Source organism: Lactuca virosa, chromosome 2 (genome assembly GCF_052849685.1).
Source record: "Lactuca virosa cultivar CGN04683 chromosome 2, Lactuca_virosa_CGN04683_v6, whole genome shotgun sequence".
NCBI lineage: Eukaryota > Viridiplantae > Streptophyta > Magnoliopsida > Asterales > Asteraceae > Lactuca > Lactuca virosa.
This window is the reverse complement of record NC_136427.1, coordinates 183,783,961-183,792,211: the sequence shown is the minus strand read 5'-3', so window position 1 is coordinate 183,792,211 and position 8,251 is coordinate 183,783,961.

Here is an 8,251-nt window from a genome sequence, read left to right as displayed (position 1 = left end):
GGATTGGGCTGCAGCTATCCTCACAACGTGGCCATACTTATGTCACATCGTGACATGCTTCCCGGATACGTGCTTCCCAATTGACTCATCACATCGTGACCTCCCTATGGTCACGTTATGACACTCGGTTTTCCCTAAAAACCATGCTTTTGACTCCTTAATGCCCTAAGCCGATCTTTTTTGGAAAACGGGTGTTACAACTCTCCTCTACTTAAATTAGATTTCTTCCCTGAGATCATTCCTTACAAGTTACTATGGTACACCATCCAACCCCATCTAAACTTTCTTGAATTTAGAATAGAACCGAGAAATCATCTCACACAGACGACAACCTTCCATCACTACTACCGCAACCCAATCTTCGCAGAAATCACATACCCTGACGGAGAAATGAACCTTAAAACGATGTCCTTAATCAACAAAGAGAAAATACAACTACTCTGCACAGAATCTGAAAACCCTATACTATGCGAACTTCTAGGAAAACAAAACCATTCAAACCATATCCATAATGACTTCAATCTGCAACCCAAACGAAACAAACCCCTTTGACCTTGAATTATCTCATTAATAATTGGAAAACGGATTTCCTGACCATGGGTCGTCGATAACCTTACACTCGAATACAGAAGTGACTCCCAACATGAGTCTCAACCATTGGTGCCATACCAACATATACATCACATCTTGTTAACCAAAATTCGCATATTCGGTCAATTTGAGATCTCCTAATTCCATGTTGTCCTACAAATAAACTGAGATACAAAATCTATGATTGATTCTTGAAACTGACAACCTCCCACACGATTGCACAACAAGACTCCGACCAAGAGTCTAACTCACAAAGACTAGCCTACCTATCCATCAACACGGATCCAACCGCCCTCCAACCTAAACAAAGGACGACTGAACTAACCAACACACGTACCATAAACAACTTTGTTGCACTACAGTTGAATTTTGCGGCTAAGTCGTAGTCGTACATTACACTCGGCCCCAAATTAGCCTACGATGTATCCCAATACTATGAATGACGTGTCCCACCCACAGTCTCACAACCATTACTAGGATGGTCTAACTCATCATAGTGAATGTTACGAGCCAAGTCATAGACATAAAACACTTCCGCAACCGCCTACCAACCTAGTAAATGCTACGGGTCACCACATAGTCTTATAACACTTCCACAACTGCCTACCAACTTAGTGAATGCTATGGCTACCTGCAGTCTAACAACGCTTCCACAACTGCGTACCAACCTAGTGAATGTTATGGCTACCCTGCAGTTCTACAACAGTTCCAAAACTGCCTACCAACCTGCTAAACCTCAGCACGTGTTAGGGTCATGTTTCGAACCCTAGAGCGTTCATCAGACAAGAAAAAGCAGGGAGGTCCTAACACAAACCTCAACCTAAATCTAGTAACGAACCCAAAATATACCCTTACTGATGTTTCACATCCGTGAACGAGATAACCAGAATCCTTAGCATTTCTTTCACTGATTACAACAGACCAATGAACATTATTCCTTGCATAATCATCGTCTCAAACCATTTCTGCATTCGGGAGAGTACACTAGTCAACCTCCTTGAAAAGTAAATATTATGAATTGAGGTTATTATACAAGTAAAAAATAAGTTAATATTTTATGGTATTTTACCTTCAATTAAACCACGTTCAACAAAACACCTTTGAATGTAGTCATGAATTGACTCGGTAATCATTATTATCAGTACATTGCATTGATTAACAGATACACCAACATAAATTTTGGAATATGAATTTTGATTACATTCCAACGGATGTTAGGGAAATAAGTTGTTGCCCATTTCACATGACCGATGTCGGAAAGCACCTCACGTGCATCATTGGTTAGTCGATAGAAGTTATGTTCAGTATAAAACATAGTATATGAGTTGGATTTCATACAGAACAAAGGTTCCAATGTTCTGTTTCCACCAACTCTTGTGCGCATATACATGAACATGCTTTTAGAAGTATACCTATGATAAGAATCAAGGAATACCTTACCTATGCAAGAAATAATGACATCATCTATATTGGTTATGAATTAGACTTCCCTACCCTCTCCGAGAGCTTCCTTCAACCTCATTAGGAACTAGGTACAAGTGTCGACATTATTTGTCATGCCCAGACCAAAAGCTATAAGGAGGGTCTGGTTGTTTCCGTCTATAGAAACCGCTATGAACATTGTGTATATGTAGTCCCCTGTTAAAAGGACACTACCTATGAAGATGATAGGCAACAAGCAGCCTATGAATGGATGGAGCTGTATTTTTTTGGAACACAAAACAATTAGTTTAGATGTAGAAACATTATTAATTTTAAAGAAACAATAGAAATGTGGAAAAAAATTTACCAAACATCCAATAGCCAGGGTCATGCCAATGGGTGGGGCGGCATGGGCGATGGCCCAGGGCCTTAAAATTTCTAGGGGGCACATTTTGATATACCTTATTTTGTTAGTATATAAAAAACCTTGATATATCATGTATAGTAGTTGCGCGAAAAAACAAAATAAAACGGACTCATAAACAAAAACAGCAGTAAAGACTTAGGGATGTGTGATTCTTCTGGAATAATCATCACATTGCGCCCCTCACCACCATCGATCGAGGGACTCTATAAGTCGATTATGTGTTTTTTTACGCAACATTCTACTTTTTAATTTCAATTCCCATTTTCTAATTTCTAATTTCAATCTTTCTTAATACATAGATTCTGATAATATGATTTCACACATCCTTCAAAAAATGATCTTCTATTTGTGTTAATTTGATTGCATACGCTCTCGCCAAACCCTTACGAAACATCCCTTCCCTCTGCCGCCTCATTTCTTCACTGTCTGAGTTTTTTTTTTCTTGTTTGCCCCAAACCCTAGTTTAGAAATGAAGCTCCGTTTTTATATGATGGGCTTATTCCTTATGCAAATTAATTTCCTTTTCAAAATAATTTCCTTTTACCTTCACGCACTTCCACCTTCACGCACCAGTTCTTTTTCTGCAACTATCTCATTTATATGTGCTTGAGTGCTTCACGGGCAGATTTGAGTTGATACACCAAGCTCGCTGCATTCCCATTGGATCTCTATAATTTGAACGCAAAATATTGGTGCAACAGTTAAAAAACCTAATCACTAAAGTGGGGGATTATACATGGGTTAAATTCTCAAGCCTAATTGGTGAAAATTATACACTTCTTTTTCTGCCCGCCAGGTGTTCGATAAAATGTCTAAAGGTTTTTTTTCAAGTGTTGCAACCATTTTAGCACCCAAAAAGATGTAGAGTCTCTTCCGGGGTGTTTTTTCATTGTGCACTTCAACATTTTGTTGGAGTGTCACACTTTACTTTGGATTTTTGCTTCTCATTCCGAGCCTCCCCTTGAGGCTTTTATGGCGTCTTCTCATACACATGCGAGCGGAACTTGGCCGTGCCCTTTTCGGGGGTTTCATTGCTGCCCGAACAGGGAAGTGGGTGGTAAGGGGATATCTCGTATGATTTCTCATATCAAAAGTTTGCACCTCTCTACGGATGAGCGTAGAGCTGTGTTGCGGGATGCTATTTCTTTAGACCTTGGATTGTTTATGTCAGTGGCAACAACATTGAAGGAGTTTGGTCAATGGATATGTGGAGAATGTATGAGTCTCCATGCCCTAAGCCGTTCGTGTCGACACTCAGGTGGTCTTGTTAAATTTAATGGTGATGTTGATGACATGAGCAGACATATTGTTGGTATTCAAATGCCGCCACCCAATGAACCGGATGCCAACCTCAATGAGGGGTTGGTGTTGGATGCTCAGCTCCTTGATCTTGTGTTTAAGCTACCTATCACCACAGTCAAATGCATCCTTCATAACTGTCGTATGGCTTCCTCTCAGGCTTTGAAAGCAGCCCTTTCCAAGGTTTTTGCTCATCCTGGGTCCATTGAAGCATTGGTTACATTGTTAATTCTTCCTAGGTGTATTCTTTAGGTGTTCAGGCCCAAGAATAGACAAGAAAGTAGGTCTGGGAATAGGAAGTCCTTGCAACATCGTAACATCTTAAGCGCATTAGCTACTTGGGGTACAGAAGATGGTATAGCCAAGCTTGTTAAAAACTTGGTTGACAATGTAAGGATGGAGCAACAAGGCAAAAAAGAAGAGTACATTCAGGAGGATAGACAACAGGGTGATGCTAACGTCAGACAATGTCTTCGTAAGGTTTCTGATGGGAATTTCACAGCAGCAGTGAAAGTATTATGTTCCTCGGGGCTCGCTCCATACGTGGATGCTACCACGAAGGCACTGGAGGATAAGCATCCACACAAGCCACCACCATCCATGCCGAGTACCATATGTTCAGTACCTCCCCTTGTGGTTGATATTGACAATGTCCTTAGGGGCATTAAATCATTCCCTAAAGTAACCGCGTGTGGGAGAGATGGGTTCAGATCTCAACACATTTTAGATGCTCTTTGTGGAGAAGGTTCAACAATTGCCAAATACCTCCTATGCTCTATCACATGTGTGATTAAATTATGGCTAGGGGGAGATGCCCTAAGAGTTTGGCGGAATTTGTTGCCTCTACCCATCTTACACCGCTTCTTAAACCTGACAAGGGAATACGACCTATTTCAGTATGAACTATATGGAGACGTTTGGTTTCCAAGCTGGCTATGAAAGGTGTTGGTAAAGAAATGGCCAAGTATCTCAATGATTTTTAGTTCGGGTCGGGGTGTCGGGTGGCGCTGAAGCCGTATTACATAGCGGCAACAGGGTGTTGAGTGAACGCCACAATGACGGTTCTCTTTCCATGCTTACTGTAGACTTTTCCAATGCCTTTAACCTTGTTGACAGATCCACATTACTTCATGAGGTCAGATTGAGGTGCCCTTCTATATCCTTGTGGGTAGAATTCCTATATGGTCAAGCAGCAAGGTTATATCTAGGGGACACACATATTTGGTCTTGTACTGGAGTTCAACAAGGAGACCCCTTGGGACCATTTCTCTTTGCCCTTGTGTTGCACCCGCTCTTGCATAATATTAGAGACAATTGCAAACTTCTTCTCCATGCATGGTACCTGGGTGAAGGCACACTTATTGGAGATTCTGAGGAGGTGGCAAAAGCCTTAGACATCATTAAGGCTATTGGCCCAAAATTGGGTCTTCAGTTGAATATCAATAAAAACGAGCTCTTTTGGCCCTCGTATGATGGAAGGAAGCTGCGTGAGGGGTTATTCCTGGTTGGCATCGGGGGGCCGCCATTGGGGGTGAAACTTCTCGGGGGAGCTGTTAGCAGAGATGCTGGTTTCATTAGCAACTTAGCCATAAAGAGAGTTGAAGGCGCTGTGAATTTGATGCTCCTTCTTCCACAATTGTCTGACCCACAGAGTGAGCTCCTTCTACTTCGGTCTTGTATGTGTATTGCTAAACTTTTCTTTGGGCTAAGGACGTGCCAACCCGTTCACATGGAGGATGCGGCGTTGTTATTCGATAATGGATTACACGAGGCGATTGAGGACATTGTGGTTTGTGGTGGCCCCTTCTTTGGCGACTTGCTTCCCTACCCATTCGGTTTGGTGGTTTGGATTTATACTCGGCAGTAGAGGCTACCTCATATGCTTTTGTTGCCTCAAGGGCCCAATCTTGGGTATTGCAAGACCACATGTTACGGGATAGCGACATTTATGGTATGGATTCTGATTATGCTTGTGCCTTAGATTCTCTTCGTAACAAGCTTCCGGACATTGACCTTAGCAGTTTTACTACTAAGGACACCGCCCACCCGAAATCCCAGAATACACTGGCGAGTGCCCTTTTTAGTAAAATTATCCAAGATATGGAAGTGAATTTTAATATGACGGCTAGACAGAAAGCAGTTTTCCAGTGTTTACGTGCACCACATGCTCAAGATTTTCTTCTAGCTATCCCTATAGATGGGCTTGACCAACATATGTCTCCGATGGAGTATCGTACCATCCTCAAATATCGACTCATGATTCCAATATTCTCAGCCGATGGGATATGTCCGGTGTGCCGTAAGGCATGTTTCGACTCTTTCGGCGAGCATGCAGTTCATTGCAAAGAACTCCCGGGGTTCAAATACAGGCACGATATGGTTAGGGATTGATGAGTTGAAAAACTCTTAGATCGATTAGATCTTCAACAGGTTAAATAATAAAATATCAAACAAACACAGTAAACACAATATAGAATCAAATAATGCTTAATGATTCAAATGTAGTCACGCCTCAGCAGAGCTCGATGAAGAACTTCCACTGTAGAGGCGGGCTAGGGTTTGTAGTACAATACTTTGAATAATAATGAAAGCGCTTTCAATAAAGGATGCATGCATGCACCTTAAATACTAAACCCTAATAAACAAAAACGGTTGGACAGGCCCAAACCGGATAACAAAACTGGGCTAAGGACCGAGCCCAAGACGCAACACTATTCGACCCAACAATCTCCCCCTTTGCGTCAAATGAGGCGAGAGACTATTTCTGTTGCGTAACCTTGACCTTCTTCACAACCTTGAAAAGCCGAGGAATGATAGCAAGAAGTGTCTGCCGAAACTGAATATACCAGCGAAGCATATCGGTAAACAACTTCTTGTCAGCTGCAGTATTCTGATTACACCTGTGAATGATCTCCAAAATATGCTCCAAGCAAGCGGTTGAGAACAGGTGCTTGTCAATAAGAGCGAACAGGCACTTTTGACCATCGTTCCTAATGAACATCACTATATGAAATTTTGGATCGATTTTGCCCTTGACCATCACGTTCACATTGCCAGTTCTTCCAATTGGTTTGATCGTAGGTCGCTTGTGGATGGCAGATGCGATTTCTTGATCCATCTTTGCTACTTCATGGATGTAGCAAACAAGCATTCGCTTGACATGATCAATAATTGGCTGATACTCCTGAGGATTAGACAGTAGAATATTGTTGAGGAGTATCCAGTCGTGTGGGTTCAGGTTTGGTAGATCAGCCAGGGAAAAATTATGGACCGAGCTATCTGAGCCTCGGGTCACTTTGAACTTGACATTAACAAATTTCCCAGCTGAATAAGGCTTCAGTACCTTGACCATCGTAATCTTCTGTGTGCTCCAGGTCAAGTACTGAGGCTGAGCGAACTCCAGATAAAACTCCAACAGATCCCGATCTACCTTCGGGTCTGGAGAGGAAATGACAGCTGTTGAGTTGAAGCAATGAAAGATAAATGCCTTTCGGGTGATTGACATATCAAACTGAGCGTCCTTCGAGTCCTCAAGACCGAACGACATAACGGGTTCGAGCCAGTGAGTACTCAGTTCATCTATAACTTCCCTCTAGAGCGATTTAATGGTCCATTCTGGAAACATGGACTTCTTTTTCTCTAAGAGCTCTTTTTCTTTCAGCTCCTTCTCGATAAGAACCTTTTCCTTCAGAATTCTCTCCTCAATTTTTTTATCAGTGGATTTAATCTTTGGATTGGGTTCAGGAGCATTCCCAATGATGGTGTCTTCAATATCATCATCATCATCATCATCTTCATCGTCTTCACCAATAATCTTCTTCTTCTTATTCCTCTTACTGACCGAAGCTACATTATCCTTCGGTTCAACTGTTGATTGTGGTTCTGGAGGGGGTTGGGAATGAGCTGCTTTACCTTGTGGAACCTTTTCTCCCCCTTGTTTCGGAAGGACAGTAGTCTCCGGAACACCCTCAATCCGACTTAGGATATCCAAAGCAGGTTTGAGCTTTTCGGCTAAATGGCGTCAAATGGAGATAGTCAGGATGGAGTCGTGGGCGTCAAGAAGATGCAACAAAATGGAATGAACATCCCACGGAGCTTCGAATAACCTCCCGTTCAGACTTTAAATCATCAAGCTCTTTTGTGGCAGTACAGAGCTTTAAACTGTGAATCTTGAGCTGGGAAGTTCGCTTGTCCAGCTCATCCATAATTCGATTTTCAACTGCAAGTTCAGCCTCCAGCTGAGTTAAACGCTCATCAACTTTCGTATGAAGGTCTTCGTTAGCAGCTTCAATGGCTCTTCGAGCGACTTCAAGATTAGTCTTTTCAGCTTCTAGGAAACGTGTGAGATTGTCAACCGAAGCATTCACAGTTTGGGCGTTCTTCTGAGCAGTAGCTTGCAAAGAATCCAAGAATAGTTGAGCCTCAGAAATTAGTTTTTCGACTTTTGCGGTCGCTTCCTTAAAATCCTTTGTTGAGGCTTCAACAGCAAGTGAAGCCTTCTGACATTGAGAT